The 23,364-nt window shown below is 35.6% G+C and overlaps 8 non-coding genes across 8 annotated transcripts; all 8 read left to right on the forward strand.

Annotated features, from left to right (window-relative positions):
* The first annotated feature begins 4,383 nt into the window (after positions 1-4,383).
* Positions 4,384-4,455, forward strand: Trnaq-uug (transfer RNA glutamine (anticodon UUG)). The gene has a single exon. It is a non-coding gene; the product is annotated as a tRNA-Gln (tRNA).
* A 2,088-nt stretch (positions 4,456-6,543) lies between these two features.
* Positions 6,544-6,615, forward strand: Trnaq-cug (transfer RNA glutamine (anticodon CUG)). Its single transcript has one exon. It is a non-coding gene; the product is annotated as a tRNA-Gln (tRNA).
* A 1,143-nt stretch (positions 6,616-7,758) lies between these two features.
* On the forward strand, positions 7,759-7,830 carry Trnaq-uug (transfer RNA glutamine (anticodon UUG)). Its single transcript has one exon. It is a non-coding gene; the product is annotated as a tRNA-Gln (tRNA).
* A 4,600-nt stretch (positions 7,831-12,430) lies between these two features.
* Positions 12,431-12,502, forward strand: Trnaq-uug (transfer RNA glutamine (anticodon UUG)). The gene has a single exon. It is a non-coding gene; the product is annotated as a tRNA-Gln (tRNA).
* A 2,128-nt stretch (positions 12,503-14,630) lies between these two features.
* On the forward strand, positions 14,631-14,702 carry Trnaq-cug (transfer RNA glutamine (anticodon CUG)). The gene has a single exon. It is a non-coding gene; the product is annotated as a tRNA-Gln (tRNA).
* A 1,162-nt stretch (positions 14,703-15,864) lies between these two features.
* Positions 15,865-15,936, forward strand: Trnaq-uug (transfer RNA glutamine (anticodon UUG)). Its single transcript has one exon. It is a non-coding gene; the product is annotated as a tRNA-Gln (tRNA).
* A 4,606-nt stretch (positions 15,937-20,542) lies between these two features.
* Trnaq-uug (transfer RNA glutamine (anticodon UUG)) lies at positions 20,543-20,614 on the forward strand. Its single transcript has one exon. It is a non-coding gene; the product is annotated as a tRNA-Gln (tRNA).
* Positions 20,615-22,720: 2,106 nt separating this feature from the next.
* On the forward strand, positions 22,721-22,792 carry Trnaq-cug (transfer RNA glutamine (anticodon CUG)). Its single transcript has one exon. It is a non-coding gene; the product is annotated as a tRNA-Gln (tRNA).
* The last annotated feature ends 572 nt before the right edge of the window (positions 22,793-23,364 follow it).

The following is a 23,364-nucleotide window of genomic DNA, read 5'->3' on the forward strand; positions in this document are numbered from 1 at the left end:
ATCGTCAAAGGACAAGGATAACCTAGAAATTGAAAGCTTGCGTTGTCGAACCGCTCCAGTGGCCTAGTGGTTAGAGCGCCCGCCTCTGATGCGGGAGATCGTGAGTTTGATCCCCGGCCACATCATACCAAAGACTTACAAAAAAGGTACTAACAGCTGCCTCGCTAGTCGCACAGCATTAAGAGGTTAGTTTTAGGACTGTTCGGCCTGGTGTCAGGATAATGTGTCTGGGTGGAACATCATGCTACATGTCTGCAGCATGATGCCCCAGTGCTAGACATCACTATAAACTGCCACATTGCAGGCATCGTAGCGATATGACTGAATTTATTTTAAAGCTACGTTAAAAATCTAAATCGGACACACACGTTGTCGGAAATATGGCAGGCATATATGGAGGGCGATTACCGAAATAATTATATGCGTGTATTTCCTAATCTTCTATGATGCATTATTGTAAATGGCTGCTTGCAAATGATACTTTCATAATTCTATCAATGTATATTGTATTTTCATTGATGCAAATTGTACGTGGCAGTTTGTAAGTGCTACTTTCCTTCTGCATTATTGTAAATGACTGCTTGCAAGTGCTACATTCATAATTCTAGTCAAGAATTTTCTAATTTTCATTGATGCAAGCTGTAAATGGTTGCTTGCAAGTTTTTCGATCTACTTTCCTTCTGCGTTATTGTATCTTGCGATTTGCCGACAACTGAATTGATTCCGTAGTTTGTCGTATGACAAACGCAATGTCAGTTACTACAAACTTTGTATATTCTGTTTTTGAACTTTACAATTACATCATTCCAACTGCTGTTTTCATACAGATTTGGTCCTGCAACAATGTAAATACTAAGTTTTATCAGTATCGTCTTTGTTGTCCATCTCGTGTCTCTCTAAATTTCTAATTTTTTTCCTTTACGGCATTCATTTTATGTCGATAACTCTTTCACTCCCCTTTTTTAAGGTGTACGTTAGCAACACAGTTTTAATCGTCTCTAAAACCATATGCTTTCTCGAAGATCTAAGCGATTTATAGCACCTTACGAAAACAAAAACGCATCCACAACAACAGGGTGGTCCATCTTTTTCAACCCCAGTTTTGACGCACTGAAGTATTTACCTTCAAAGTTTAAGAAATCTACTTCTTAGTGTCATCTCTCATTACTTGGAAACATTAGTTATTTTAGCAAAGTAAGGATCAGAAATAACAATGATATATTCCCTCGTAATCTTCTTAACGAGTATTCATCGGACGAACCCTGGTTGTAAGGATTGTATTGTACGTCACCCATTTTGACGCACCTCACAGACGTCTTTCTTTTCCTGTGATAATATTGTACATAAGCTCCCGCGAAAATAAAATAATTCAGATCAACATCAATAGCACATAAAAAAGTTTATAGGTAAAATGACATTAAAAACAATTAATCATTCCTTACAGGTGTTATTATTCTTATCATGATCTTCATTTTGGAACATATTTTGCCGCAAAAAAAAAACCCAAATAATCAAACTGTGGAAAATCATGTTCGTATCATGATAAAAGTATTTACTTGCGATTAGAATTATTAGATTTAGTGTACAGTTGTTCTCAAATACTTAATTTGCATTGTTAATGTACGGAACCTTAACCTTTGAATGTATTTATATATATAAAAAACAAAAACAAAAAACAGCTTTAAAAATTTTTATTTTATTGTAATTCTTGCCATTATCAAACCAATTAAAATTAATAATTTGGTTCAAGAATTTTGCAAATATAAAGATAGGACCCTTAGGATGTAATTATTCAGCTGCTCTTTGTCATATTAAAGACTTAAGAAAGAAGCTTTAAAGATATTTTGAAATATGAATGTTGCTGTCGATGAGTGTGTTTTGGGACGGTCTTCAGCAAGTATCAACAAAAGAATAAACTCTAATGATCTTGCTCGATAATTATACAGGGTAGAATTTTACAGATCGCTGTCTTTTCATTTGGTTTTGTTCTATTTAATCGCCTACATGTATCATGGGTAGTTGAGGGTGTTTTGGGACAGTCTTTTGCTGTCCTAGGGTAGTCATGGCGTCTTTTATTTGGTGATAATTACCAATATGGGATACACTATATATTTTAAAAAACTCTCCTGATCTTACTCGATAATTATACAATCCAGGATTTTACTGATCACTGTCTTTTATAAGGTTTGATTCAATATAATGGTATACATGTATCCTGGGTAGGTGAGAGAGTTTTCGGACAGTCTTGAGATAGCCCCATTACTTTCAGGGTGACAGATAGAAAAATTAAACTATTGAATGTCTACTTCCTGCATACGTTGTTGGAAATAATCAAACATAAAATTTGCTGACAGATTTGGGGAGGCAAACAAGTGTTAAAACATTGCCTAAACTTTTAGAACACGTTTTGCTTTAATATTCTTTAAAGGAATTGGCTATGAAAAGCTTGAGGACGCATACATTATGGTCAACAAGTGTTGCTTGCTTGACTTTGTGTTAGGTAAAGAACCGAGAGTCTACCATTTTTCTATTAGATGGCTTGCCAAATGGTCAAATGCAGGAATAGGTTGCAGATGTGCCTTAGATATCTTCTGATTGGGATTTCCTACCATTTGACAAGTGTAAGATGAGCTAAGGTACTGAAAAACATCACTTTAATTTTCAGCAAATAAAAACGATTCAGGATCTTGTGATAAGTCTTACTGACACCAAATGACCAGCTTAAGGGGTTTTATGGGCTATACTATGCATGTCCTGTCCATATGCCTTCGGAACAACACTTTCACCAGCAGGTGCATCGGTTGCCGCCATTTTCTCATAATGAACCCATTTTTCACAAAGTAATAAACTGGTACTTGTGTGGCTTTAATTTTTAAAACCGAGACTTGTGTCTTCTCTGAGGAATACTACTTGGTGGCCTATAACTCACATTAAACTGACTTGCATACTTATAAAGTAGCTGTTACTTTCTGCTCAGATATCTTACAACTGCAGTCAGAAATTGGCTAGTGGTTTCTATTATTCTGTGAAGAAACTAACTTACTTGTGAATCTCTCTCTCTCTTCTCTCTCTCTCTCTCTCTCTCTCTCTCTCTCTTTGCTGAGTGATTAAGACATTTAAATTATGGAATATACCTTGTCCATTGTTCGAAGGCACAATTACATTAGGGAAAGAGGCCAAATGTAGAATTTCATCTCAGGTTCATAAATAAAATAGTTTTGTGAGGGTCAATGTATCAGATATAACTAATTAGCAAATAAAATATAAACATTTTCATGGGTTTTTGCTCATAGCAAGAGCAAGGAACTTATTTTATTGCCCGCAAAATAAATTCTCCGAAAAGTGAGCATTTTTGTACAGTGTATATATATTGAATACAGATCCAACTCAAGGGTTCTACGTATGAGAGCAGGGAAGACATCCGAAAAGCCATATGGACGTCATAGAAAAATCAAGAAAAAGTATCCAAACATCTATATGTCGCGTGGTGGATAGCTTATCAAAGGGTTAGAGGCCAGAATGGGTGTCCGGGGACCCATAGGTTATTGAATGAGACAAAAGACCCTTTTCCGTACTACTAGTGGATTTCATAGAAGAAATATAAAAAACTATGTATAAGAGAATATTGTTTACAGATGATTAGTATGTATTACTAGGTGAAATTGGGAAACTACACTAAAGACTCACATCTCTCAGTTACATGTAACATTGTTTAATTTTATCTAAATTCTAATAATGAACATGTATCTACACTTCTCAGATGTGGATCGATACCATTATCATAATCAGTTAATTTAGAGCCACATTCAGCGTTTTCTTTGATGTTTCTTTTACAAAAGTTAATCAGAATGTACTTTATACCTTAAACAACAAAGGTACTTCATTTGCCTTCTAAAAATTGAATAAGAATATTCCCAGTCGGGTTACAGTTCTTTTCATATTTAGTGTCAATATAATTACAACTCGTGACGTGTTCCCACTGCATAGTTACACTTCCTGTATACATAAGATAAGGCAACTATGTACACTGATAGATACAAGCCTGGGGCAATCTGATTAAATTCAAATCTCCTCTGTCTCACGTGAAGATCTGAGAGCGACCTCTAAGAGGTCATATTCTACTAATTTTGGAATTAGCCAATGGAAATGCAGCTTTCAGAAATTTTAAATTTCCAATCTTTCGGCCCACCACGACGATCTTTAGCACACCGCACAGTCTCCGAAAGGCGAAGGTGTAAGACTTCATCTGGTTGGCTGGTAAAATTAGCGATTTTGCTAATAACATAAGTCATCAGAACATGGCCCCTAAATGGCCGCTGTCAGAACTTGGCGTAGAACAGTGGAGACACTTTTCACAAGTGTCTTGTCGAAACATGCTACAATGGTTCCATGGTGTAATGGTTAGCACTCTGGACTTTGAATCCAGCGATCCGAGTTCAAATCTCGGTGGAACCTTGAATATTATTTTAAGTTCTTTCTTATTTACATTAATTTAAAGACTTTATTTTATTTTTGTAAATCCTAATGCGAAAGATGAGGTGGGTGTATGCAAATTGAAGCGAATATGATCCCTATGTGTGTCTATTTCGTCATACAACATAGTTTGAAAACCGGTTAGTTCAACAAAGTATGAATAAATTGTCACAATTGTTGAGTTACAAATTAAAAATAAAACAAGCTCGATGCTAAAATGAAGTATGACAATTTCTTCATATTGTCGGAGGATCATCAGCTCTGTCTCTATGTAAGTGTCAGTTAATCGCTGTACATGGTTGTTTGTTCATACATATATAGACCTTTCCATAGCCCTTGGATTTTTCAAAGAAATTTCCGTACGCCCTTGGATTTTTCAACGACCTCACCATACGTCATTGGATTTTTCAACGACCTTTCCATATTTCCTCGGATTTTTCAAGTCTTCGCAGTAATTTACAAAAAATGTTTAATTTTGTTCGCTGAAAATGTCTCCGAAACAACAAATAAACCCTGATCTATTCGGACTACCTCGACAGTTTCTACGAAGATAATGACTGTACGATTGACCTAGAGCTTACGAATGAAAAAGTAGTTAGATGCATTCGCAATTTTTCGGACAATCCTTCTTTCGCAAACAGGTGAGGTGATCCGACTGCAGTTATCGGCATATATTCCAAGGTGTGATCAATAGGATTGACCTCGAAATTGAGAATTTAAAAGGTGCGGCCTGCTGGTTATCACGTGATCTTTTGCCATTACGGTACCGATATCGCCCAGCGCTCCATACTGTAAGGATAATGATATCGATATCAGATGCCGGTGGGCCGGATTGTTTTTCAATCTGAGGAGACTACAGCCGAAGACGAAGTTAAAGGAAATTATTGTTTTGGTTACCAAGAGGATACCATCACCGTGAATGGCCAAACCCACCTGGCAGTGGACAAGATCACCTGTCTTGGCAGTAGCAGTCGCGTGCAGTCCAAAGCGATGATGAGACAAATGCCAGAATTGCCAAAGCAAGAGTGGCCTGTGGCATCTCACGAGCAAATGTGTTCAGTCCACAAAACTCACGGTACTAATTCAGTTCCCATAGTAAACCTATGTAAACACCATGATATTTAAAATTCAACAACTTAAAGATTGTGAGTGCTCATAATCAAACCTACATTTATAAGTATAGATGAAACCTATATTTATCGGTATAGATGAAATCTGGATGTCAGCTTTTGTGCAGATGAAAGGATATGAGCCGCGGCATTTTCTGGACCAGTATGTGTTTGAAACATGTGCTTTCAATTCCGCACCAAAGAGTCAGGTGCGAATTTTAGTAATGAGTGTTCCAAACTCAAGACGGTAAAAGGACTTAAATTCCATCAATAAAATAATGTCATTTTCAATGGGCTTCCTAAAGAAACTCATCTGGATATGATTTCAAGACAGAGTCCCAGACTCTGAGGTTTTCACGTAGACAGGAATATAGAAGAAATATCGCCTTGATGGTTAAATGATGACATATTTAGAACTTTAAAATCTCGGGAAAAACATACTATATCATTATTTATATATAGAGTATTGATCTGCCTAAATTTAGCCTGATAGTCATAAGTGAACTTTATAACTTGATTTTAAATTAGCCAGCATAATTTCATTTTATTTAATCACTTTAAGATATTTCAATGTATCTTACTAATTTAATCTACATTCCACTCGAACGTAATAGTACTAATCTTTTAGGCATTTCACTTTTAATCTTCATATACACTTTTATTATTTTCATATATATATATATATATATATATATATATATATATATATATATATATATATATATATATATATATATATATATATATATATATATATATTCATCTGTGTGTGTGTGTTTGTTTGTGTGTATTACAGGAGTGTAACGTTTTATCAATAAAGTAAGACGAAATCTCTGACAACATGAATGCACCTTATCGGTAATATAAATGAACACAAGGGAGTCCAACGGTAAGCTGATATAATACTGATATATTACTACCTCCTAACATGTTTTTGGAATATGACCCTGTATCATCGATAGGTTCCATGGTGTAATGGTTAGCACTCTGGACTCTGAATCCAGCAATCTGAGTTCAAATCTCGGTGGAACCTAAGTTTATCTTTTTAATCCTAAAAATACCTTTTCTTAAAGTTTTATGTCGAACAGAAGACAAATGTACAATAGTAGAAGCGAGTATGAGAGGATACATTGTATGTAGCTATTTAACGACATACAGTATTGCTTGGAAATGGGTTAGTGCGAAATATGAATCTAGTTTCGCAATAGAGTTGCAACCTAGTGCTCCTTGCTGACAATTCAATAATTCGCACTTAAAAAGGGGAATCTCGCAAATTCTTTGCAACTACATTACGATTTGAAAACAAAGATATCTTGTAATTTCGACTTTGATTTATTAATTGCAATTAAAGAATTGCGCAACGTAAACACATTTCCTTTATGTCTTGATATTGGCTCCGGACCGTTACCTCTTTCTCACTTTTCTAGGCGAGGAGTCAATTACACTGCACTATATGTGTTTCATTATCAATATATGCATATATTAGTCGATATCGATTTTAAATAGCGAATCCCTTTTCTATAATGTGACCTCTACCATGACAACACTGATACTGACCAGCACTCGATACCTTAGAAACTGTATTCGTACACATTTATTATAAATGTCACTAATGTGCAAAGTGTTAAGAGGTACACTTTACGATCACATTGTTGTTATACAAATATGATCTATTTCTTTTATAGTTGTTCTCTCTCTCTCTCTCTCTCTCTCTCTCTCTCTCTCTACCCCCCCCCCCCCCCACTCTGTGCATTCCAATTTAATGCGTTATGGACACGGATTCAAAGCATAAACCTTCTTGCTGGGAACATTTTATATTGCGGACACCAAAAGTTGGTGTCCACAGGGTACTCACCGCTAAATTATTCCTCTGATTCACGTATATGATGGTGATAGGAAAAGAACAAACCTGCGTTGTAAAGCGTTTCCCGCCAAATGTGTGTATATTTATTTTTACTTTTCCATTCAGCAGCCAGTGTGTGCGAACCCGTCATACACATACATATTGCGGTTTGCGCATGTCCTTGCCATTGGATACTGGAATAGCTCTCTTCCTATTGAGTATTATCGCCTCGCTCCTACTACCTCATGCACATGTTTTAGCAAAACTGTAAAGAATACGCATATACTACAACCTACTAATAAGTTTTGAGAAGATGACCCGTTGTAACCTATAGGTTCCATGGTGTAATGGTTAGCACTCTGGACTTTGAATCCAGCAATCCGAGTTCAAATCTCGGTGGAACCTAGGTTTTTTATTTTTATTCAAATACTTTTCTCAAAGTTTCATGTGGAACAGGAGGCGAATGTACAGAAGAAGAAGAAGCGACTTACAGCCCCTTACTTACAACTCAGTAATTCGTACTTACAACTATATATTATCTAAATCCTCTTCAACTACATTACGATTTTTGCACTTAGAAATTTTGTAATTACGACTTTGTTTTCTTAATTGTTCACTTATCGTCAAAGGACAAGGATAACCTAGAAATTGAAAGCTTGCGTTGTCGAACCGCTCCAGTGGCCTAGTGGTTAGAGCGCCCGCCTCTGATGCGGGAGATCGTGAGTTTGATCCCCGGCCACATCATACCAAAGACTTACAAAAAAGGTACTAACAGCTGCCTCGCTAGTCGCACAGCATTAAGAGGTTAGTTTTAGGACTGTTCGGCCTGGTGTCAGGATAATGTGTCTGGGTGGAACATCATGCTACATGTCTGCAGCATGATGCCCCAGTGCTAGACATCACTATAAACTGCCACATTGCAGGCATCGTAGCGATATGACTGAATTTATTTTAAAGCTACGTTAAAAATCTAAATCGGACACACACGTTGTCGGAAATATGGCAGGCATATATGGAGGGCGATTACCGAAATAATTATATGCGTGTATTTCCTAATCTTCTATGATGCATTATTGTAAATGGCTGCTTGCAAATGATACTTTCATAATTCTATCAATGTATATTGTATTTTCATTGATGCAAATTGTACGTGGCAGTTTGTAAGTGCTACTTTCCTTCTGCATTATTGTAAATGACTGCTTGCAAGTGCTACATTCATAATTCTAGTCAAGAATTTTCTAATTTTCATTGATGCAAGCTGTAAATGGTTGCTTGCAAGTTTTTCGATCTACTTTCCTTCTGCGTTATTGTATCTTGCGATTTGCCGACAACTGAATTGATTCCGTAGTTTGTCGTATGACAAACGCAATGTCAGTTACTACAAACTTTGTATATTCTGTTTTTGAACTTTACAATTACATCATTCCAACTGCTGTTTTCATACAGATTTGGTCCTGCAACAATGTAAATACTAAGTTTTATCAGTATCGTCTTTGTTGTCCATCTCGTGTCTCTCTAAATTTCTAATTTTTTTCCTTTACGGCATTCATTTTATGTCGATAACTCTTTCACTCCCCTTTTTTAAGGTGTACGTTAGCAACACAGTTTTAATCGTCTCTAAAACCATATGCTTTCTCGAAGATCTAAGCGATTTATAGCACCTTACGAAAACAAAAACGCATCCACAACAACAGGGTGGTCCATCTTTTTCAACCCCAGTTTTGACGCACTGAAGTATTTACCTTCAAAGTTTAAGAAATCTACTTCTTAGTGTCATCTCTCATTACTTGGAAACATTAGTTATTTTAGCAAAGTAAGGATCAGAAATAACAATGATATATTCCCTCGTAATCTTCTTAACGAGTATTCATCGGACGAACCCTGGTTGTAAGGATTGTATTGTACGTCACCCATTTTGACGCACCTCACAGACGTCTTTCTTTTCCTGTGATAATATTGTACATAAGCTCCCGCGAAAATAAAATAATTCAGATCAACATCAATAGCACATAAAAAAGTTTATAGGTAAAATGACATTAAAAACAATTAATCATTCCTTACAGGTGTTATTATTCTTATCATGATCTTCATTTTGGAACATATTTTGCCGCAAAAAAAAAAACCAAATAATCAAACTGTGGAAAATCATGTTCGTATCATGATAAAAGTATTTACTTGCGATTAGAATTTTTAGATTTAGTGTACAGTTGTTCTCAAATACTTAATTTGCATTGTTAATGTACGGAACCTTAACCTTTGAATGTATTTATATATATAAAAAACAAAAACAAAAAACAGCTTTAAAAATTTTTATTTTATTGTAATTCTTGCCATTATCAAACCAATTAAAATTAATAATTTGGTTCAAGAATTTTGCAAATATAAAGATAGGACCCTTAGGATGTAATTATTCAGCTGCTCTTTGTCATATTAAAGACTTAAGAAAGAAGCTTTAAAGATATTTTGAAATATGAATGTTGCTGTCGATGAGTGTGTTTTGGGACGGTCTTCAGCAAGTATCAACAAAAGAATAAACTCTAATGATCTTGCTCGATAATTATACAGGGTAGAATTTTACAGATCGCTGTCTTTTCATTTGGTTTTGTTCTATTTAATCGCCTACATGTATCATGGGTAGTTGAGGGTGTTTTGGGACAGTCTTTTGCTGTCCTAGGGTAGTCATGGCGTCTTTTATTTGGTGATAATTACCAATATGGGATACACTATATATTTTAAAAAACTCTCCTGATCTTACTCGATAATTATACAATCCAGGATTTTACTGATCACTGTCTTTTATAAGGTTTGATTCAATATAATGGTATACATGTATCCTGGGTAGGTGAGAGAGTTTTCGGACAGTCTTGAGATAGCCCCATTACTTTCAGGGTGACAGATAGAAAAATTAAACTATTGAATGTCTACTTCCTGCATACGTTGTTGGAAATAATCAAACATAAAATTTGCTGACAGATTTGGGGAGGCAAACAAGTGTTAAAACATTGCCTAAACTTTTAGAACACGTTTTGCTTTAATATTCTTTAAAGGAATTGGCTATGAAAAGCTTGAGGACGCATACATTATGGTCAACAAGTGTTGCTTGCTTGACTTTGTGTTAGGTAAAGAACCGAGAGTCTACCATTTTTCTATTAGATGGCTTGTCAAATGGTCAAATGCAGGAATAGGTTGCAGATGTGCCTTAGATATCTTCTGATTGGGATTTCCTACCATTTGACAAGTGTAAGATGAGCTAAGGTACTGAAAAACATCACTTTAATTTTCAGCAAATAAAAACGATTCAGGATCTTGTGATAAGTCTTACTGACACCAAATGACCAGCTTAAGGGGTTTTATGGGCTATACTATGCATGTCCTGTCCATATTCCTTCGGAACAACACTTTCACCAGCAGGTGCATCGGTTGCCGCCATTTTCTCATAATGAACCCATTTTTCACAAAGTAATAAACTGGTACTTGTGTGGCTTTAATTTTTAAAACCGAGACTTGTGTCTTCTCTGAGGAATACTACTTGGTGGCCTATAACTCACATTAAACTGACTTGCATACTTATAAAGTAGCTGTTACTTTCTGCTCAGATATCTTACAACTGCAGTCAGAAATTGGCTAGTGGTTTCTATTATTCTGTGAAGAAACTAACTTACTTGTGAATCTCTCTCTCTCTCTCTCTCTCTCTCTCTCTCTCTCTCTCTCTCTCTCTTTGCTGAGTGATTAAGACATTTAAATTATGGAATATACCTTGTCCATTGTTCGAAGGCACAATTACATTAGGGAAAGAGGCCAAATGTAGAATTTCATCTCAGGTTCATAAATAAAATAGTTTTGTGAGGGTCAATGTATCAGATATAACTAATTAGCAAATAAAATATAAACATTTTCATGGGTTTTTGCTCATAGCAAGAGCAAGGAACTTATTTTATTGCCCGCAAAATAAATTCTCCGAAAAGTGAGCATTTTTGTACAGTGTATATATATTGAATACAGATCCAACTCAAGGGTTCTACGTATGAGAGCAGGGAAGACATCCGAAAAGCCATATGGACGTCATAGAAAAATCAAGAAAAAGTATCCAAACATCTATATGTCGCGTGGTGGATAGCTTATCAAAGGGTTAGAGGCCAGAATGGGTGTCCGGGGACCCATAGGTTATTGAATGAGACAAAAGACCCTTTTCCGTACTACTAGTGGATTTCATAGAAGAAATATAAAAAACTATGTATAAGAAAATATTGTTTACAGATGATTAGTATGTATTACTAGGTGAAATTGGGAAACTACACTAAAGACTCACATCTCTCAGTTACATGTAACATTGTTTAATTTTATCTAAATTCTAATAATGAACATGTATCTACACTTCTCAGATGTGGATCGATACCATTATCATAATCAGTTAATTTAGAGCCACATTCAGCGTTTTCTTTGATGTTTCTTTTACAAAAGTTAATCAGAATGTACTTTATACCTTAAACAACAAAGGTACTTCATTTGCCTTCTAAAAATTGAATAAGAATATTCCCAGTCGGGTTACAGTTCTTTTCATATTTAGTGTCAATATAATTACAACTCGTGACGTGTTCCCACTGCATAGTTACACTTCCTGTATACATAAGATAAGGCAACTATGTACACTGATAGATACAAGCCTGGGGCAATCTGATTAAATTCAAATCTCCTCTGTCTCACGTGAAGATCTGAGAGCGACCTCTAAGAGGTCATATTCTACTAATTTTGGAATTAGCCAATGGAAATGCAGCTTTCAGAAATTTTAAATTTCCAATCTTTCGGCCCACCACGACGATCTTTAGCACACCGCACAGTCTCCGAAAGGCGAAGGTGTAAGACTTCATCTAGTTGGCTGGTAAAATTAGCGATTTTGCTAATAACATAAGTCATCAGAACATGGCCCCTAAATGGCCGCTGTCAGAACTTGGCGTAGAACAGTGGAGACACTTTTTACAAGTGTCTTGTCGAAACATGCTACAATGGTTCCATGGTGTAATGGTTAGCACTCTGGACTTTGAATCCAGCGATCCGAGTTCAAATCTCGGTGGAACCTTGAATATTATTTTAAGTTCTTTCTTATTTACATTAATTTAAAGACTTTATTTTATTTTTGTAAATCCTAATGCGAAAGATGAGGTGGGTGTATGCAAATTGAAGCGAATATGATCCCTATGTGTGTCTATTTCGTCATACAACATAGTTTGAAAACCGGTTAGTTCAACAAAGTATGAATAAATTGTCACAATTGTTGAGTTACAAATTAAAAATAAAACAAGCTCGATGCTAAAATGAAGTATGACAATTTCTTCATATTGTCGGAGGATCATCAGCTCTGTCTCTATGTAAGTGTCAGTTAATCGCTGTACATGGTTGTTTGTTCATACATATATAGACCTTTCCATAGCCCTTGGATTTTTCAAAGAAATTTCCGTACGCCCTTGGATTTTTCAACGACCTCACCATACGTCATTGGATTTTTCAACGACCTTTCCATATTTCCTCGGATTTTTCAAGTCTTCGCAGTAATTTACAAAAAATGTTTAATTTTGTTCGCTGAAAATGTCTCCGAAACAACAAATAAACCCTGATCTATTCGGACTACCTCGACAGTTTCTACGAAGATAATGACTGTACGATTGACCTAGAGCTTACGAATGAAAAAGTAGTTAGATGCATTCGCAATTTTTCGGACAATCCTTCTTTCGCAAACAGGTGAGGTGATCCGACTGCAGTTATCGGCATATATTCCAAGGTGTGATCAATAGGATTGACCTCGAAATTGAGAATTTAAAAGGTGCGGCCTGCTGGTTATCACGTGATCTTTTGCCATTACGGTACCGATATCGCCCAGCGCTCCATACTGTAAGGATAATGATATCGATATCAGATGCCGGTGGGCCGGATTGTTTTTCAATCTGAGGAGACTACAGCCGAAGACGAAGTTAAAGGAAATTATTGTTTTGGTTACCAAGAGGATACCATCACCGTGAATGGCCAAACCCACCTGGCAGTGGACAAGATCACCTGTCTTGGCAGTAGCAGTCGCGTGCAGTCCAAAGCGATGATGAGACAAATGCCAGAATTGCCAAAGCAAGAGTGGCCTGTGGCATCTCACGAGCAAATGTGTTCAGTCCACAAAACTCACGGTACTAATTCAGTTCCCATAGTAAACCTATGTAAACACCATGATATTTAAAATTCAACAACTTAAAGATTGTGAGTGCTCATAATCAAACCTACATTTATAAGTATAGATGAAACCTATATTTATCGGTATAGATGAAATCTGGATGTCAGCTTTTGTGCAGATGAAAGGATATGAGCCGCGGCATTTTCTGGACCAGTATGTGTTTGAAACATGTGCTTTCAATTCCGCACCAAAGAGTCAGGTGCGAATTTTAGTAATGAGTGTTCCAAACTCAAGACGGTAAAAGGACTTAAATTCCATCAATAAAATAATGTCATTTTCAATGGGCTTCCTAAAGAAACTCATCTGGATATGATTTCAAGACAGAGTCCCAGACTCTGAGGTTTTCACGTAGACAGGAATATAGAAGAAATATCGCCTTGATGGTTAAATGATGACATATTTAGAACTTTAAAATCTCGGGAAAAACATACTATATCATTATTTATATATAGAGTATTGATCTGCCTAAATTTAGCCTGATAGTCATAAGTGAACTTTATAACTTGATTTTAAATTAGCCAGCATAATTTCATTTTATTTAATCACTTTAAGATATTTCAATGTATCTTACTAATTTAATATACATTCCACTCGAACATAATAGTACTAATCTTATAGGCATTTCACTTTTAATCTTCATATACACTTTTATTATTTTCATAGATAGATATATATATATATATATATATATATATATATATATATATATATATATATATATATATATATATATATATATATATATATATATATATATATATATATATATATATATATATATATACATATTCATCTGTGTGTGTGTGTTTGTTTGTGTGTATTACAGGAGTGTAACGTTTTATCAATAAAGTAAGACGAAATCTCTGACAACATGAATGCACCTTATCGGTAATATAAATGAACACAAGGGAGTCCAACGGTAAGCTGATATAATACTGATATATTACTACCTCCTAACATGTTTTTGGAATATGACCCTGTATCATCGATAGGTTCCATGGTGTAATGGTTAGCACTCTGGACTCTGAATCCAGCAATCTGAGTTCAAATCTCGGTGGAACCTAAGTTTATCTTTTTAATCCTAAAAATACCTTTTCTTAAAGTTTTATGTCGAACAGAAGACAAATGTACAATAGCAGAAGCGAGTATGAGAGGATACATTGTATGTAGCTATTTAACGACATACAGTATTGCTTGGAAATGGGTTAGTGCGAAATATGAATCTAGTTTCGCAATAGAGTTGCAACCTAGTGCTCCTTGCTGACAATTCAATAATTCGCACTTAAAAAGGGGAATCTCGCAAATTCTTTGCAACTACATTACCATTTGAAAACAAAGATATCTTGTAATTTCGACTTTGATTTATTAATTGCAATTAAAGAATTGCGCAACGTAAACACATTTCCTTTATGTCTTGATATTGGCTCCGGACCGTTACCTCTTTCTCACTTTTCTAGGCGAGGAGTCAATTACACTGCACTATATGTGTTTCATTATCAATATATGCATATATTAGTCGATATCGATTTTAAATAGCGAATCCCTTTTCTATAATGTGACCTCTACCATGACAACACTGATACTGACCAGCACTCGATACCTTAGAAACTGTATTCGTACACATTTATTATAAATGTCACTAATGTGCAAAGTGTTAAGAGGTACACTTTACGATCACATTGTTGTTATACAAATATGATCTATTTCTTTTATAGTTGTTCTCTCTCTCTCTCTCTCTCTCTCTCTCTCTCTCTCTCTCTCTCTCTCTCTCTCTCTCTCTACCCCCCCCCCACTCTGTGCATTCCAATTTAATGCGTTATGGACACGGATTCAAAGCATAAACCTTCTTGCTGGGAACATTTTATATTGCGGACACCAAAAGTTGGTGTCCACAGGGTACTCACCGCTAAATTATTCCTCTGATTCACGTATATGATGGTGATAGGAAAAGAACAAACCTGCGTTGTAAAGCGTTTCCCGCCAAATGTGTGTATATTTATTTTTACTTTTCCATTCAGCAGCCAGTGTGTGCGAACCCGTCATACACATACATATTGCGGTTTGCGCATGTCCTTGCCATTGGATACTGGAATAGCTCTCTTCCTATTGAGTATTATCGCCTCGCTCCTACTACCTCATGCACATGTTTTAGCAAAACTGTAAAGAATACGCATATACTACAACCTACTAATAAGTTTTGAGAAGATGACCCGTTGTAACCTATAGGTTCCATGGTGTAATGGTTAGCACTCTGGACTTTGAATCCAGCAATCCGAGTTCAAATCTCGGTGGAACCTAGGTTTTTTATTTTTATTCAAATACTTTTCTCAAAGTTTCATGTGGAACAGGAGGCGAATGTACAGAAGAAGAAGAAGCGACTTACAGCCCCTTACTTACAACTCAGTAATTCGTACTTACAACTATATATTATCTAAATCCTCTTCAACTACATTACGATTTTTGCACTTAGAAATTTTGTAATTACGACTTTGTTTTCTTAATTGTTCACTTATCGTCAAAGGACAAGGATAACCTAGAAATTGAAAGCTTGCGTTGTCGAACCGCTCCAGTGGCCTAGTGGTTAGAGCGCCCGCCTCTGATGCGGGAGATCGTGAGTTTGATCCCCGGCCACATCATACCAAAGACTTACAAAAAAGGTACTAACAGCTGCCTCGCTAGTCGCACAGCATTAAGAGGTTAGTTTTAGGACTGTTCGGCCTGGTGTCAGGATAATGTGTCTGGGTGGAACATCATGCTACATGTCTGCAGCATGATGCCCCAGTGCTAGACATCACTATAAACTGCCACATTGCAGGCATCGTAGCGATATGACTGAATTTATTTTAAAGCTACGTTAAAAATCTAAATCGGACACACACGTTGTCGGAAATATGGCAGGCATATATGGAGGGCGATTACCGAAATAATTATATGCGTGTATTTCCTAATCTTCTATGATGCATTATTGTAAATGGCTGCTTGCAAATGATACTTTCATAATTCTATCAATGTATATTGTATTTTCATTGATGCAAATTGTACGTGGCAGTTTGTAAGTGCTACTTTCCTTCTGCATTATTGTAAATGACTGCTTGCAAGTGCTACATTCATAATTCTAGTCAAGAATTTTCTAATTTTCATTGATGCAAGCTGTAAATGGTTGCTTGCAAGTTTTTCGATCTACTTTCCTTCTGCGTTATTGTATCTTGCGATTTGCCGACAACTGAATTGATTCCGTAGTTTGTCGTATGACAAACGCAATGTCAGTTACTACAAACTTTGTATATTCTGTTTTTGAACTTTACAATTACATCATTCCAACTGCTGTTTTCATACAGATTTGGTCCTGCAACAATGTAAATACTAAGTTTTATCAGTATCGTCTTTGTTGTCCATCTCGTGTCTCTCTAAATTTCTAATTTTTTTCCTTTACGGCATTCATTTTATGTCGATAACTCTTTCACTCCCCTTTTTTAAGGTGTACGTTAGCAACACAGTTTTAATCGTCTCTAAAACCATATGCTTTCTCGAAGATCTAAGCGATTTATAGCACCTTACGAAAACAAAAACGCATCCACAACAACAGGGTGGTCCATCTTTTTCAACCCCAGTTTTGACGCACTGAAGTATTTACCTTCAAAGTTTAAGAAATCTACTTCTTAGTGTCATCTCTCATTACTTGGAAACATTAGTTATTTTAGCAAAGTAAGGATCAGAAATAACAATGATATATTCCCTCGTAATCTTCTTAACGAGTATTCATCGGACGAACCCTGGTTGTAAGGATTGTATTGTACGTCACCCATTTTGACGCACCTCACAGACGTCTTTCTTTTCCTGTGATAATATTGTACATAAGCTCCCGCGAAAATAAAATAATTCAGATCAACATCAATAGCACATAAAAAAGTTTATAGGTAAAATGACATTAAAAACAATTAATCATTCCTTACAGGTGTTATTATTCTTATCATGATCTTCATTTTGGAACATATTTTGCCGCAAAAAAAAAAACCAAATAATCAAACTGTGGAAAATCATGTTCGTATCATGATAAAAGTATTTACTTGCGATTAGAATTTTTAGATTTAGTGTACAGTTGTTCTCAAATACTTAATTTGCATTGTTAATGTACGGAACCTTAACCTTTGAATGTATTTATATATATAAAAAACAAAAACAAAAAACAGCTTTAAAAATTTTTATTTTATTGTAATTCTTGCCATTATCAAACCAATTAAAATTAATAATTTGGTTCAAGAATTTTGCAAATATAAAGATAGGACCCTTAGGATGTAATTATTCAGCTGCTCTTTGTCATATTAAAGACTTAAGAAAGAAGCTTTAAAGATATTTTGAAATATGAATGTTGCTGTCGATGAGTGTGTTTTGGGACGGTCTTCAGCAAGTATCAACAAAAGAATAAACTCTAATGATCTTGCTCGATAATTATACAGGGTAGAATTTTACAGATCGCTGTCTTTTCATTTGGTTTTGTTCTATTTAATCGCCTACATGTATCATGGGTAGTTGAGGGTGTTTTGGGACAGTCTTTTGCTGTCCTAGGGTAGTCATGGCGTCTTTTATTTGGTGATAATTACCAATATGGGATACACTATATATTTTAAAAAACTCTCCTGATCTTACTCGATAATTATACAATCCAGGATTTTACTGATCACTGTCTTTTATAAGGTTTGATTCAATATAATGGTATACATGTATCCTGGGTAGGTGAGAGAGTTTTCGGACAGTCTTGAGATAGCCCCATTACTTTCAGGGTGACAGATAGAAAAATTAAACTATTGAATGTCTACTTCCTGCATACGTTGTTGGAAATAATCAAACATAAAATTTGCTGACAGATTTGGGGAGGCAAACAAGTGTTAAAACATTGCCTAAACTTTTAGAACACGTTTTGCTTTAATATTCTTTAAAGGAATTGGCTATGAAAAGCTTGAGGACGCATACATTATGGTCAACAAGTGTTGCTTGCTTGACTTTGTGTTAGGTAAAGAACCGAGAGTCTACCATTTTTCTATTAGATGGCTTGTCAAATGGTCAAATGCAGGAATAGGTTGCAGATGTGCCTTAGATATCTTCTGATTGGGATTTCCTACCATTTGACAAGTGTAAGATGAGCTAAGGTACTGAAAAACATCACTTTAATTTTCAGCAAATAAAAACGATTCAGGATCTTGTGATAAGTCTTACTGACACCAAATGACCAGCTTAAGGGGTTTTATGGGCTATACTATGCATGTCCTGTCCATATTCCTTCGGAACAACACTTTCACCAGCAGGTGCATCGGTTGCCGCCATTTTCTCATAATGAACCCATTTTTCACAAAGTAATAAACTGGTACTTGTGTGGCTTTAATTTTTAAAACCGAGACTTGTGTCTTCTCTGAGGAATACTACTTGGTGGCCTATAACTCACATTAAACTGACTTGCATACTTATAAAGTAGCTGTTACTTTCTGCTCAGATATCTTACAACTGCAGTCAGAAATTGGCTAGTGGTTTCTATTATTCTGTGAAGAAACTAACTTACTTGTGAATCTCTCTCTCTCTCTCTCTCTCTCTCTCTCTCTCTCTCTCTCTCTCTCTCTCTCTTTGCTGAGTGATTAAGACATTTAAATTATGGAATATACCTTGTCCATTGTTCGAAGGCACAATTACATTAGGGAAAGAGGCCAAATGTAGAATTTCATCTCAGGTTCATAAATAAAATAGTTTTGTGAGGGTCAATGTATCAGATATAACTAATTAGCAAATAAAATATAAACATTTTCATGGGTTTTTGCTCATAGCAAGAGCAAGGAACTTATTTTATTGCCCGCAAAATAAATTCTCCGAAAAGTGAGCATTTTTGTACAGTGTATATATATTGAATACAGATCCAACTCAAGGGTTCTACGTATGAGAGCAGGGAAGACATCCGAAAAGCCATATGGACGTCATAGAAAAATCAAGAAAAAGTATCCAAACATCTATATGTCGCGTGGTGGATAGCTTATCAAAGGGTTAGAGGCCAGAATGGGTGTCCGGGGACCCATAGGTTATTGAATGAGACAAAAGACCCTTTTCCGTACTACTAGTGGATTTCATAGAAGAAATATAAAAAACTATGTATAAGAAAATATTGTTTACAGATGATTAGTATGTATTACTAGGTGAAATTGGGAAACTACACTAAAGACTCACATCTCTCAGTTACATGTAACATTGTTTAATTTTATCTAAATTCTAATAATGAACATGTATCTACACTTCTCAGATGTGGATCGATACCATTATCATAATCAGTTAATTTAGAGCCACATTCAGCGTTTTCTTTGATGTTTCTTTTACAAAAGTTAATCAGAATGTACTTTATACCTTAAACAACAAAGGTACTTCATTTGCCTTCTAAAAATTGAATAAGAATATTCCCAGTCGGGTTACAGTTCTTTTCATATTTAGTGTCAATATAATTACAACTCGTGACGTGTTCCCACTGCATAGTTACACTTCCTGTATACATAAGATAAGGCAACTATGTACACTGATAGATACAAGCCTGGGGCAATCTGATTAAATTCAAATCTCCTCTGTCTCACGTGAAGATCTGAGAGCGACCTCTAAGAGGTCATATTCTACTAATTTTGGAATTAGCCAATGGAAATGCAGCTTTCAGAAATTTTAAATTTCCAATCTTTCGGCCCACCACGACGATCTTTAGCACACCGCACAGTCTCCGAAAGGCGAAGGTGTAAGACTTCATCTAGTTGGCTGGTAAAATTAGCGATTTTGCTAATAACATAAGTCATCAGAACATGGCCCCTAAATGGCCGCTGTCAGAACTTGGCGTAGAACAGTGGAGACACTTTTTACAAGTGTCTTGTCGAAACATGCTACAATGGTTCCATGGTGTAATGGTTAGCACTCTGGACTTTGAATCCAGCGATCCGAGTTCAAATCTCGGTGGAACCTTGAATATTATTTTAAGTTCTTTCTTATTTACATTAATTTAAAGACTTTATTTTATTTTTGTAAATCCTAATGCGAAAGATGAGGTGGGTGTATGCAAATTGAAGCGAATATGATCCCTATGTGTGTCTATTTCGTCATACAACATAGTTTGAAAACCGGTTAGTTCAACAAAGTATGAATAAATTGTCACAATTGTTGAGTTACAAATTAAAAATAAAACAAGCTCGATGCTAAAATGAAGTATGACAATTTCTTCATATTGTCGGAGGATCATCAGCTCTGTCTCTATGTAAGTGTCAGTTAATCGCTGTACATGGTTGTTTGTTCATACATATATAGACCTTTCCATAGCCCTTGGATTTTTCAAAGAAATTTCCGTACGCCCTTGGATTTTTCAACGACCTCACCATACGTCATTGGATTTTTCAACGACCTTTCCATATTTCCTCGGATTTTTCAAGTCTTCGCAGTAATTTACAAAAAATGTTTAATTTTGTTCGCTGAAAATGTCTCCGAAACAACAAATAAACCCTGATCTATTCGGACTACCTCGACAGTTTCTACGAAGATAATGACTGTACGATTGACCTAGAGCTTACGAATGAAAAAGTAGTTAGATGCATTCGCAATTTTTCGGACAATCCTTCTTTCGCAAACAGGTGAGGTGATCCGACTGCAGTTATCGGCATATATTCCAAGGTGTGATCAATAGGATTGACCTCGAAATTGAGAATTTAAAAGGTGCGGCCTGCTGGTTATCACGTGATCTTTTGCCATTACGGTACCGATATCGCCCAGCGCTCCATACTGTAAGGATAATGATATCGATATCAGATGCCGGTGGGCCGGATTGTTTTTCAATCTGAGGAGACTACAGCCGAAGACGAAGTTAAAGGAAATTATTGTTTTGGTTACCAAGAGGATACCATCACCGTGAATGGCCAAACCCACCTGGCAGTGGACAAGATCACCTGTCTTGGCAGTAGCAGTCGCGTGCAGTCCAAAGCGATGATGAGACAAATGCCAGAATTGCCAAAGCAAGAGTGGCCTGTGGCATCTCACGAGCAAATGTGTTCAGTCCACAAAACTCACGGTACTAATTCAGTTCCCATAGTAAACCTATGTAAACACCATGATATTTAAAATTCAACAACTTAAAGATTGTGAGTGCTCATAATCAAACCTACATTTATAAGTATAGATGAAACCTATATTTATCGGTATAGATGAAATCTGGATGTCAGCTTTTGTGCAGATGAAAGGATATGAGCCGCGGCATTTTCTGGACCAGTATGTGTTTGAAACATGTGCTTTCAATTCCGCACCAAAGAGTCAGGTGCGAATTTTAGTAATGAGTGTTCCAAACTCAAGACGGTAAAAGGACTTAAATTCCATCAATAAAATAATGTCATTTTCAATGGGCTTCCTAAAGAAACTCATCTGGATATGATTTCAAGACAGAGTCCCAGACTCTGAGGTTTTCACGTAGACAGGAATATAGAAGAAATATCGCCTTGATGGTTAAATGATGACATATTTAGAACTTTAAAATCTCGGGAAAAACATACTATATCATTATTTATATATAGAGTATTGATCTGCCTAAATTTAGCCTGATAGTCATAAGTGAACTTTATAACTTGATTTTAAATTAGCCAGCATAATTTCATTTTATTTAATCACTTTAAGATATTTCAATGTATCTTACTAATTTAATATACATTCCACTCGAACATAATAGTACTAATCTTATAGGCATTTCACTTTTAATCTTCATATACACTTTTATTATTTTCATAGATATATATATATATATATATATATATATATATATATATATATATATATATATATATATATATATATATATATATATATATATATATATATATATATATACATATTCATCTGTGTGTGTGTGTTTGTTTGTGTGTATTACAGGAGTGTAACGTTTTATCAATAAAGTAAGACGAAATCTCTGACAACATGAATGCACCTTATCGGTAATATAAATGAACACAAGGGAGTCCAACGGTAAGCTGATATAATACTGATATATTACTACCTCCTAACATGTTTTTGGAATATGACCCTGTATCATCGATAGGTTCCATGGTGTAATGGTTAGCACTCTGGACTCTGAATCCAGCAATCTGAGTTCAAATCTCGGTGGAACCTAAGTTTATCTTTTTAATCCTAAAAATACCTTTTCTTAAAGTTTTATGTCGAACAGAAGACAAATGTACAATAGCAGAAGCGAGTATGAGAGGATACATTGTATGTAGCTATTTAACGACATACAGTATTGCTTGGAAATGGGTTAGTGCGAAATATGAATCTAGTTTCGCAATAGAGTTGCAACCTAGTGCTCCTTGCTGACAATTCAATAATTCGCACTTAAAAAGGGGAATCTCGCAAATTCTTTGCAACTACATTACCATTTGAAAACAAAGATATCTTGTAATTTCGACTTTGATTTATTAATTGCAATTAAAGAATTGCGCAACGTAAACACATTTCCTTTATGTCTTGATATTGGCTCCGGACCGTTACCTCTTTCTCACTTTTCTAGGCGAGGAGTCAATTACACTGCACTATATGTGTTTCATTATCAATATATGCATATATTAGTCGATATCGATTTTAAATAGCGAATCCCTTTTCTATAATGTGACCTCTACCATGACAACACTGATACTGACCAGCACTCGATACCTTAGAAACTGTATTCGTACACATTTATTATAAAT

This window comes from Sinohyriopsis cumingii, chromosome 17 (genome assembly GCF_028554795.1).
Source record: "Sinohyriopsis cumingii isolate HCF-2022 chromosome 17, ASM2855479v2, whole genome shotgun sequence".
Lineage (NCBI taxonomy): Eukaryota > Metazoa > Mollusca > Bivalvia > Unionida > Unionidae > Sinohyriopsis > Sinohyriopsis cumingii.